Raw genomic sequence first — 12,541 nt, forward strand, 5'->3', positions numbered from 1 at the left:
CTGTTCAGTAATCAGATCAATAGTTTAGATGGTTTCTTTCCTGAACTATGTTAACCACCTCTCAGCATTCTACCTCCCTACTCTCTTTCTACTCTCATCCTACTTATATATTGCTGTCAATTTAATTTCCTAAACACGATTATTATCCTATTGCTTCTTACTTCAAAAACCTTCAGTGGCTCCCGACTGCCCTTCTAATAAAATCTCAACAAGCTTAATATGTTATGCAAGGACATTTCATGATTTCTCCACAACTTAAATGTTGAGTCTAAGCTTCTGCTCCTTTTCTTCATTCACTCTTGATTTTGTCAAGATGACTTGCAAGTCCTCGACTAGGAAGCACCATTGATTGAAGAGTCCGTTATTCATTTTGTACACATCTTACTCTACAGCTTAATGGATGGTAAGTTTCTTCTGAAATTGATTCTCAGGTAACTCATGGTATTCTAGACATTAAAATATGAAAAGATAATGTGACTGAGAATTAAGGAAAGAGTCCTCATTGTTTTCCACATGGCTCATGTGTCCGGCCTCTTGTCCCTAGCTAGAACAATTCCCTCTGCTTTATACGCTCCAGGTCTGCACATTGAAATCCTACCTACCTAAAAATCTATTCAAATAATCCCCTCCCTTAGAAATCCTCAAGCATCTTTCTCTTCACTGGGCTACTTGACCTCCCCTAGAAAATGATTAGAACCACTCATCAGGCACTTGTCCCTTCCCACTTGGTACTGGCAACTCTTTTTCTTTGCTGTTAGATTGTCTGCAGGTTGAGGGCAATCCAGCATTTATTGGCTATTTCACATTCTCTTTTTGCCATGCCAATGCAACATTCTAAGTCCATTGTCTATGAGATACTGTACAATATATATTTACTAAGCAAATAACTCAGTGAAAAGCATACATTTAATAAATCGCAGGTTTTTGACACTTCATTTTCATTCTGTCACTAATTACCCGTGTGACCTTAGACAATTTACTTAACCTCCTAGGGCTGAGGTCTCAAATGATGTAACAGATGGGATAATGGGTGTGTGAATACTTTGTATAAACTGTAAGATCAGTTGGAGGTATTAACACTGTTCCCTTTTCTGAGAAATGAAATGGTTGAACCTGATCTATTTCAAAAACAGTCTGTAAGTAGCATTCCACAGCTAGAGGATTGCAAGTCGTTGCTTTTTCCTTAAGTGCGCTGGCTCGAAGCGTGAGTTGACTTAAGCAGGCACCTGCCTCTTACAAAGCTTCTCTGGGCAGCTATTGCACCAGTGAATAGCCCTGCTGTGATTATCAGTCCAGACAGCTTCGCACCCTGTGGACAGGTCAGATAAGACCAGAAGTATTATGAGCCAATGCTAATCAGGCCTCTCCCCACCCCGACTCTGGATCAAAGGAGCCATTCTCACAAAGAAAGAGTTAGGCGTTATTACGGCAATATATATCACCCAAGAGTTTGGTTCAAAACTTTTTTTATTAGCTAAAACTTTTATTAATAAAAGTAGATTAAAAACATATTAAGAGTTCAATAGTTTAAAGACTCACCCTTAGGAAATAGGCATAGGATGATTGGTGCTGTCTGTAACGATATCCCATAATTAACACTACAGAGTCTCGAGTCCACATCTGTGCATTGAGATGGATTTTCCAGTTTGGCTCAATACCATTCAATTCAATTCACTTTGATTCAATTTATATTTGTTTTCACTCAAGGTAGCATCATGATACTGTGGGAAGAATGCAGGTTTTATCTCCAGTCTTAGAATTCAGGGGCTTCAACTCCAACTGCTATTTGTCTGACATTTGGCAATTTACCTAATCTCTCTAATTTCCTCATCTGCAAAAAGTGGTTAATATTAGGCACCTCATAATAGATACAATGTCCGCAGCACACGGATCATATCATTTTCCTCCTACTCCTTTAATTCATGTCAGTTCAATTTGAATTACGATAGCATCATTGGAACTTGAAGCCCTGCCCCCTACCTCAGAGAGGGGAGAGGGGCTGGAGGTTGAATCAGTTGGCCAGAGGCCAATGATTTAATCAATTATGCCTATGTAATGAAGCTTCCATAAAAACCCAAAAGAGTGGGGTTCGAGAGCTTCCTGGTTGGTTAACACCTGGAGATTTGGGGAGAACAGAGTGCTCAGAGAGGGTATGGAAGTTTCATACCCCTTCCCCCTACCTTGCCCTAGACATCTCTTCCATCTGGCTGTTTCTGAATTATATCCTTTTATAATAAATGGGTAATCTAGTAAGTAAAGTGTTTCTCTGAGTTCTGTGAGCCATTCTAGCAAATTAATCGAACCCAAGGAGGGAGTCTTTGGAACCTCTGATTTATAGACACTTGGTCAGAGGTACAGGTAACAACCTGGACCTGCAACCGACATCCTGAGTTGGAGGGGGTCATCAAAACGTCCAGTTTATAGCTGGTTGATCAGAAGCAGTGGTAACAACCTAGACTTGCAACTGGAGTCTGAATTAGGGGGTAGGGAATAGTCTTGTAGGACTGACATCTTAATTTGTAGACTATATCCCCAGGTAGTGTCAGAATTGAGTTAAACTGTAGGACACCCAGGTGGTGTCAGAGAATTTCTTGGTGGTTTGGGGCAACCCACTCCCAAAAATTGGAATTGGTACCAGAACCCTTTTAGTGGGCAAGTTTGTATAAGGGGCCAATAAGACCTTAGGAGACAAAAGATTGAAATGTCCTTCCCTTAGGGGTTCAAGATTATTAGAATGGCTCATGCATCAAGATGACCCCAAGTAAGGCTGGGAAGCAAATGGAAGACACTCAGGGTCCCTAGAGTGAATTTTATCATGAGGCTTGAGGTGGGTATCGGCTGTTGACCTAGACCAGGGTTAAGCAAAGTTAGAACTGTCATCTAACCTGGACGTGGGGAGCACATGAATGTGATTTAGGCGGCTATAAAAATGGGAGCCCGGTCTTATGGTGGAGTGGTCCATGAGGGGAGGGGATCTGCTGCCTGCCTGCCCTGGGAGCCACTGGGCTGAACAACAATGTCATCAGTCAGTGGCAGAGGCCTGTGCTGTGTGCAGCACAAGATTCTTCAGTTCTCTCTGCCCAAAATTCTTGAAACTAGAGCTGGGCCTGAGAACAGAACGGGCTGTGGCAACAGTACGATCAGAGGGGCTGCTGTGCGATTGGGATCAGTCTTAGCCCAAAGGATGGGCCTGGAATTCCCATGAGTCAGTGCAGCAGAGCAGGAACTAGATTAAGGTGAGACTGGTCCAGGAAGAAGAGGGACTGGTTTGTGACAGTCAAGATGGAAGCTGGATTTGCCAGGTGAGTCTTCTAGACTTCATGTAAGACTAGTAGACTACAAAGAGGCACCTTATTAAATAGCTCAGCACCCAAGGGACCTGATTCCTGGCATGTTTCTGATTGTCCTGGTCACTCAAAGATTGGAAACCAAAGCTATTCAGGCAAGTGCTTTGTGAGATCTGAAATTTCTTGACTTCGGTATATTGTGGTTTTGGACTGTGTTCATTTAGCTGAGCTGGAGCTACATTTCCCAGAATCCTGTTCCTGGCTCTAGGCTAAGGCTGGTCATCAGAAAATTCTGCAGGGGCTGGGAAAGCAGAAGTGAAGAAACAGCAGTCGTGTGTCTGCTGGAAGGTTGGTGTGAGGTCAGGGGTAGCTGCAGCTCCCGAGCGCCATCGCAGGTGCACTGGTCACCTTGTTGCCAGGGGCCAGCAGCCTAGCCGATGCCCCCACACATCCCCCAGGTCTCCCTTTTGGCTTCTCTGACGCTGGGGCCAGGATTCTGTCTTCTTCTGTGATCGTGAGCTGGCTTCTCCTGCAGACCGCTCATGCTAACAAAGTTGGAAGCCTAGAGGATGTATGACACCCCTGTGGGTTCTACTTTGTCCTCAAGGATCTCGACGTGCCCTTGCCTCCCCCATTTCACAGCCATCTTCCTTTGCCACTGTCATCCCTGCCAATGTCATGCCCAGAACTAGATGCCAGAGCAGTGGCCCTCCATAAAGTCTTTCACCAGCAACAAGAATTCTAAAATGGTCACAGCCCTATGATAAGCCGATTATTCGCTGTAACTCCTAGTGAATTTGCTTCTCTGATCAAATGCTACCTGATACCATGGCCAAAAACAAAGATTTCTGTTTCACGACTTTGGGCCAGAGATGTTGCAACCTGTCTTGGCCTGATTTCACTTGTACTGTGTGGAATATGGGTGGGGAAAGGGGGAGACTAGGGTGGGAGTGACAGCTTATGAGAAGGTTGTTGGGGGTGGGGTGTCTCAGTGTTAACACAGCAACACAGCTGACATCACAACACCAAATCCCTGCAGAGGGGAAGGAAGTGAGAAAAATGAATGGAGTGGATGGTAGCAGCTGGAGAGTGCACGCCTCAGCGAGGGGGGCCACCAATCAATCCCTCATGCCATTGTTACCAGGTGAGAATAAGGACACCCAACATCGTTCGATTCAATTCTCCTGAAAAGCTGGAAATTCACATTCCTGTGCAAAATTTCCCTGTTTTAAATGTCTGTAGCAACAACAAAACCAAAATCTAAATTTGTATTTTATTTTTAAATCAAGGTTTAAACCTAACAAATCCTGTCTAGGGGACAGATTTAATCCAGGTTAGGCATGTACCCCAGAGTCAAATTACCTTGGTTCAAATCCAAGCTCTATCACTTACGAGACGTGGAACCTCAGGCAAGTTACTTCCATACCTCCGTCCTTCATCTGAAAAATGAGACTAGTAACACCCATTTCATAGGATGTCTGAGGCTCAAATGAGTTACTAATACCTTTCCTTGTTTCTAAGACACTATTGAATGTTAGATGGACCATTAGAGAAAGAAAAGTTGATGGCTAATTAACCTCGTAGCACAATGCTGTCTGATCACTTAGCATTATTGTCTTATAATTTCTGAAAGAGCTCTTTCAGAGTTATTTTAGCACAGATTTTTTTATCATATATTGCTCTGAGCACACATATAAAGAAAATATAAGTGAAATAATGTGGTTTGGTATTCTGAAAACCTCTCTACATTATGAGTCTGACAACTCTGAATTAGTTTTCAACTCTGTTTTTCCACACAATATTATTCTTGGTGCTATTATAAACATTGGTGATGTAGCATTTCTTTAAAAAGAGCTCCCCCATTGTCTCCAGGAATTTCTCCCAAGTTGCTGACACTCCTAGTGAGAGTTTTCATGCCAACACTTTCTTGATTTTACCAGAAGATGTCAAATGGAAAATTTCCAGGCAACAGAAAGACTTGTATTCTTTTTCCAAATGGTCCTCAATTTAAAGATTGTTGGCTAAACATTCAAAGGATTTCAGTCTTCAGTTATTCACCAGGAAAAACAACAAAAAATGTTTGTGCCTATACAAACATTGGCAGCTACATAGTAACTGTTGTTTGGCTGAGGGTGGCAGTCCAAATGTCATCAATCGTACGATATTTTCCTACGTATTAAAAAATAAAAAAATAAAAGAGTGCATTCCATTTCATCCAATAGAGTCTTTGCAAAACTCTTAGAAGGCAATGCAATATCAAAGGGTTTGATAAATAAAGGTAAATAAAATCTATATAGAGGGGAAAAGTTAGCATGTCTAAAGTCTCAGTTCTATCATGAATTACCTGTATGTTCTTCCTTAAGACATTAATCTTTTTGTCCGTGAAATAGGTACAACCTGGGTTGTATTGAGTGCATGTGACAGCACCTGGCTGAATGGACAGTCACCTGTAGAATGTCGTGTTTATGTCAGTTCAGCTGATCAGAGTCTGAGGGTTGAAGAGTCAAACCTGCAGAAAGAAAGGGGCACAGCACGGAGGGGTCAAGATCGGGGTCTCTTGGGGAAGGGCAAGTCGAACCAGCAAAGCTCCTCAGAAAAGTAAAAACAAAAGACCCTTACTGTTGTTCTGGCCACAGATGTAACCTGTTGAAGTTGAGAACAAATAAGAAATCTTGATCTGAGAAGAGAGAAGATAACGAAGACAACATATCCGTAAGTTGGCAGCTCGGGTGGGGGGGTCTCAGGAAGTTTGAGTCAAAGTCTGACCAAGAATGGTCTGGCCACTGAGAATCCAGGAAGAGTCATTGAGATGTTGAGGTCCTGGGGCCCCATGTGTCCATTGAACCTGGATCCCAAAGTCCCTCCTCTGAGAGAAAACCCACACTGCCTCAGCTTTTTGGTTCTTCGTCATTTTGGTTCAGCCTCCCCCCACCCTAAGCCCTGGACCTGTCAAAACCTAGAGAATGAGGCCAGTGTCCGGGGAGAAATCAGGCCGGCCCTCTCCTATCCCACCTTCCATGATTACAAATGATTCTGCAAGCTGAACAGGGTTTTGTATATTTCACTTACAGTGATTGTACAACAGTTGTATAATAGACGTCGCTGAAGATCCAAACGTTGCTCAGAGTGTAGCATAAACGTCCACAGTGAGCTGCAAATGTGAATAAGAATGCCCCTGGCTGCATAGTAATTGGTATTATTACTGGAGTGAATGGGAAAGCCACATATGGATGGATGGGTGGGGCTGTGACAGGGCACATGCAACGTTTATTTTCTCTTGTCTACATCCGTTCTCTCAAACAACCAGCCAGAGGAGGTAGAGGAGGAGAGGTACCAAGTGGGAATGTAGTGGGGGAAGCGTGAAGTCGATTATCCACCACTCTATAGCATGCCCTTTCTGCTCCTTCCCTGCCCACGCTTATTAATCGCCATGCAGTGGATGACACATCCCCTCACTGAAAAATAATCTGTTACAAAAGGGTAGGAGGATAGATTCAGGTGAAGGGGATGGGCTGAGGGGGAGACAGGGAAGAGAAACACTTCAGGTTAATTGAAGCTGAGAATATAAAATACTCGTCTTAAAGTGTGTGCTTCAGTTATGAGAAGGAAAGTGTCGAGATCATAATGTTTTCTGTGCAGCATTCAACACAGCATGGGTGTTTTAAAACAAGCGGTAATCATTTCTCATGGAGAAATTATAAGCTGCAGCTCCGGGCTCAGGACAAGCGCCTGGGAGACTCCAGCTCCCTTTCTCCAGGGAGACACAAGGAGACACACACCGTAGTTAGCGGCTGAGTCCCTTGAACCAAATGGCAGAGTTAGTGATGGACAGAATTATATAGTTTAATTCACTCGGTGCTTTAGCCATTCAGAAAGAATTGACACAGAATTCTTCCAGAATTCTGAAAAGTAGGAGGGAAGGAATTTGGAAAATCAAACTGTCTGGCTTCTAAAGAGACGGCAAAGCAAATTGGTCAACTTTGCAATCAGGAACTTAACACACTACGGTTACAATGATTTATTTGGCAAAGCTCGCTATGTTATTTATTTCTTTTGAAGACGAACCCTTTCGAGCCTGACGCAACAACACCTCTGCCCTGTTAGTGCTTTGCTTCGCTTGCTCTCATCCTGGGTACACCCATGTGGCATCTAAATTGCTGTTAGGTCTCTATTTAAAGATTCCTTTTTACCAACAATAATTTCTCTAAAGTAACAAACAGTGCACTGTATAACACCAAGTTAAAAATTCTTGGAAATAAATGCAGAGAAATTAGTTACACTTATTCACACAGTTCTTCAAAATGGCAGCACATGAGAAGAAAGAGGGTCCCTCTCACCCTTTTTCTGAAGACCATCTTTGTTTACTTCATTCCCAAGTATTAAGAGATTGCAGGAACCATTTGCATAGGATAACTAACATATACCACATCATTTGCACGTCTGCAAGTACACGTGAGTAACCGTAATTACACGTGACACCAATTACTCTATTACTTTGTATTAAATTATAATGGAAAATTCCACTAGAGAATTGAAGCCTAATTGCATCTTAATTTGCATAATTTTGCATATTAATTACATCTCAGATGAATAATAAATTTCAGCAGATTTTTAATTTATGCATAGACACAAAAACAAGTGGAGAAATAATTTAGAAAAAAAATACCAGCAACTATTACTTAGGGCATTCAACTAATTTTGCTTAGTTTAGCAAAACAAAACTTGGTTTGTTTAATATAGCATCTTTAGGCTGATTGCTGTTTATTGCACAATATGTCAGTCTTGAAACATACGTAAAGACATGGCTTTTCTTAATTAAAAAAAGTGTTCAATTATAGCACTTTAAGTTTGGGATTTTATATTTTGATAAAACTGTCTTGAGGATAATACCATTTAGTTGGAAATATTTTTAATTGTTGTACATTTTTATTGAGGCTTAATTTCTGTTGCAGCTATTTTAAATGCAAGGGATGATGAAAAATAGAACATAAAAATATCTTGGTGAAGGAGAACACTAATAAAATATGTCAAATGCTTTCTAATTTTGAGTCTACTGTGAAGTCACCCAAGATTGTTTTAGTGATTTTGCATGAACCGTTCAGGGGGAAAAATTTCACACATTTTTGTTTTGCAGAGTATAACAATTCAGAGGACTAGCTTTTAAAGATTACTATTATTTTCTAGTTGTTTTCTTTGTTTTACCTTGCCTGCATGGTAAGCAGTAACAAATCTTGACTGCTAGAGACCTTGGTTTTAAATTTAGTCACACTTGCTTTGGATTTATCAAACAAACAGAAGGTTTATTTCTCTGAGATAATGCATTTTGGCTACACAGCTGTATCTAGGTTGACAGTCATAAGAAAACACTGACTTAGTCTTGCTGAAACGACAGTATGTAACTGAAAATTCATTTCATCCACCTCTTGCCTAAACCCAAGCCTCACTGCTTCCTACCTGCTGCCTACCCGCTGCTGCGGAAGGGGAAAGCCTTAGTTCTGCCTCCACGAAGTCTAATACTGTGATCATTTGCCAAATGATACAAAAGAAGAGGATGACAACATCCTAATAAATCAGGAAACTGTCAAGATTAATAATCTCAGCTGTCATCTGTTTGCCTATAAATGCCCTACTGGCATCAAGTATTTTCCAGTTTGTCCTGTAGTTTCTCAGTGCAGAAACTGGACTTGTGCCTGCCTGGTACCATGCAACCTCCAAGAGGCCATTCTATATGTCTTTTATCACATAAAACTGGATTCCACAGCTGTGCTGGTTCAAAAGGCTGGGAGGAAGAATTCTTTACAACACATGTCCCCTTCTCCAGTTACTGGTCACTGCTGTTATTTGCTATCTGATGGACAACACTTTGAGCTAAGGGTTTGGATTTGTCTTTGTCTCCTTATATTTCAATATTTTCTGTTTACATCCAAAAAAAGTTTGCCTTGGTCTTAGACAAACGGAGACCCATGGAAAAAATGAAGACACACCAGTGCTTCCTTTATCACATGAATTTCTATTAGAAGCTTGACTCCACTCTTGCTTTCTGTTAACCAGGTCACAGTCCTAGGAACACCTTTGATGATTTGAATGTTAAAAAACTGAAACACTTCAGCAATCAAAAATAGAACTGCATCGATGATTGCTTCCGTCCCTTTACTTTTTTGTTCAACCCTTTTGACCAAGTTCTTAACACTAAAGCGAGATTTGAGCTGGATGAATTCCTCAAAAGACCCAATCCTTCCAACATTTAAGCAATGGTTCCCTCTTGTGGCGATGCTTGAGTACTGCGGCTGGAGAAAGGCGGGGTTGGGCGGGGGGCTAAAAATCTCTTGAGATGTTAAAACGGATTACGATGAAACATACAGTATTAATCTACTTGCAGATTGTATTTGGAGGCCTTCCCAGGTCTCCCAGGCCTTTCTTACCTATTTTCAGCCAGGTGCAAGTTTTGGAATTTACTGAGAGAAGAGCAGGCAAGCAGCTTGATGACTACTGCTGGCAGTATGAGGAAAAACAAAAAACAGGAAAACACAACAACCCTTCCTTGGGGTGTAGGAGCCACATTTTAGGAAAATTTTCAAGATGATAATGTGGATGTTGGGGGAAAAAGACAGTTTCAGCTTTCACTGAAGGCTCTGGAAATTTATTTATGTATTATTTTTATTATTATTTATTTCTATTCATTATCTCCTGAGGGAACATTATTACAAGTGTAGAATTAAATCTAGACTCTGCTTGTTCTTTCAGGCATTTTATCCTCAAAGTTCATCTAAAGGCAGAGAAAAAACAAAAACAAAAACCTGACAACCAGTTACTCAAAGATGGTCTTTCCAAGCACCTTTGATATATGCTCTCAAAGATTTCTTTTGAGTCAAATTTCCCCAGGGGCCACCATCTTACGCTCTCCAAATTACTGTGATAGAGAGCATTCTTCGGATACAGCAACTGTAACAGCCCACGAATGCTTTCTTTCGGTGTTAGGCTATGCTCAGAACGGCAACAGACAAGAGATGTCCCTGAAGTAGATTGTTTCCTTCAGATCACGTTTAATGTAAAAGTAAAGTGCTGCTGGTAACAAGAGACAAGGAGTTGCTCTTGTGGTCACGTGAGCGTAAGTATCTAGGAAGAATGGCAGCCGTCCACGCAAGGTTCATGCGACGTTTTTAGTACACTTCAAAATCCTCAGTAATAAAAATGCCATCTTTCCATTCTACTCCAAGGATCCTATTTAAAGGATGAAAGCATTCGTATCTGTCAAGCCATTTCCAAGTCGCAGTCCTTCTTATTTACCACAGAGTTTATTTATTTAGAAGTTTTAACGTGGGAACGGAAGCTCAGGATGAAAATGGATACTGTTTCTGGTCGAAAGAGAGCTAGTTTCCTAGACGCAAAGGCTTAGAGATCATATAATAACTAACAACATGAACATGATTCTCAGTGAACTCCTCCCTCCCCTCCCCCAGCCCCCCCAGTTCCAGCCATCACCTCACAAGTCTCTTCCCTTCCCTGGTCCAAGGCAGCAAGGACCAGTGGCCACCTCACGTGTTTTACCACCCGCCCCCGTCTAGTGTAGACGTGCTCAGGCAGTGACGTTTTCACTATCCACCCGCGATATGAGTCAAATAAGAATTCACCTAACAGAGGAAAGTTATACATTCAGGAAATAAGACGAGAGCATCGATTTAATGTTTAGCCCAAATTCCAAAATTGAAAAAAAAGACTTCCAATAGTGAACTTTCAAAAAGAAAACTTCTGTTTCCCATGGAGGTTCTTTGCTCCCCCTTCCTCTTTTCACTGGGCTTGGGAGGTGCCCCTTTTACACACCCTTTGTCACACTCCCCAGGTTCAATGTGAGTCCCCCAGGGAGTTTGTGCCCAAACAGTTGCCCAGCACTGCTTGCCCTAGACTTTTCTTTCCGCCTTTGTGTTCACTATAACAATACAAAATTAAATGAAACACTGGGACAATCTGCCCCTACAAATGCAAAATTATTGCATCTTGTAGATAGACAGGTTGATATTTAAATCACCATCCACTGGTTTTTATAGAACATGTTCCCTCAGACTCTTAATCTCTCCCTGTACTTGTTCACTCTCTGTCTCTGTCTCTGAGATGAGCAGTGTAATTCATTAGCACAGGAAAAATAAAAATCCATTTGCCTCTTCACCTTCCTCGTCTTAGGAGAACACAGAGGTCCTTGAAAGTTCACAAAACAAATAAGGAAATAGAGGGAACTATAACCCAGAGGCACCCAGATTTTAGATTTAAAGGCCCAGGAAAATGTCAAACAAAATATTCAACGTTTGGGGCAAAAATATATTTTCTGGCTTCTAAGTTTGCCAAAGAATTTTGTTAAAAAGCTAAAAATAACCATCTAGTCTAACCATCACTTATTTAAAAAAAAGATAACTTAACAACAAAAGAATAGGTAGAACATAGTATCCAAAAATGAAAACGACATCCTCTTGCGCTGGCTATATTTAGCTTTAGAAAACAATCACTTTACTTTTCCTTGTTTTCCTCCTTTATGCTTTCAACAATTAGATCAGTTAAACTTCAACCTAGAGTAGAGCTAGTCCACAGACCAGCATCAAGGACTCACTGCCTCGCCTACCTCTTCCCTCATAGCTCTGGTCCAATGCCACCTCTTCCAAGACATCCCCTTAATTCCCCATATCACAATGAACAACTCTGCATCTAAGCTCTCACCATGCTTTGTTTTATTTTCTTCATTTTCTTTCGAGTTGGATTGGTATTTGGAGTCAGGAATTCCTATAACTTAAATATTTTTTAAGAAGCACTCCATAAATTTCAACTGGTCAAGTGAACCCAGGTGGAAAAGAAAATATGATTTATGCGAGAGTCAATTTTTCCTCCTAAAGACTAATAATTTCTTACAAGCATTTAAAAAAGGGTTAGAAATGTTAGGAGGTAGAACTGATCATAGTCACACATGCTAGCAATGAGGGCAAGTACCCAAGAAGATGTAAATTTCCCAAGTTGTTCTTTCTGTGGTCAACCTCCTGATCACGACATCACCATATGTACATATATATGGTGGGATATATAGATATCTGTATAGATATCTATATATTTTTTTGCCTTTATAAGAGGAAGTTTTATTGTTAATTATTTACCTGAATAGTTTCAGAAAGAGGAACAGATCAGCTCAGTCCAACATGATTGGCAGTTGGCAAAAATCTAGTAAAGCAAGTGTTCTGATTGCTAAGGATTTAATTTGGATGCTTTTAATACTT

General features: G+C 41.1%; 1 pseudogene; it reads left to right on the forward strand.

Moving 5' to 3' along the window:
• LOC115863510 (uncharacterized) overlaps positions 1 to 10,309 on the forward strand; it is a 31,382-nt pseudogene extending 21,073 nt beyond the window's left edge.
• Positions 10,310 to 12,541: the final 2,232 nt, after the last annotated feature.

This window comes from Globicephala melas, chromosome 4 (genome assembly GCF_963455315.2).
Source record: "Globicephala melas chromosome 4, mGloMel1.2, whole genome shotgun sequence".
In the NCBI taxonomy this organism is placed as follows: Eukaryota; Metazoa; Chordata; class Mammalia; order Artiodactyla; family Delphinidae; genus Globicephala; species Globicephala melas.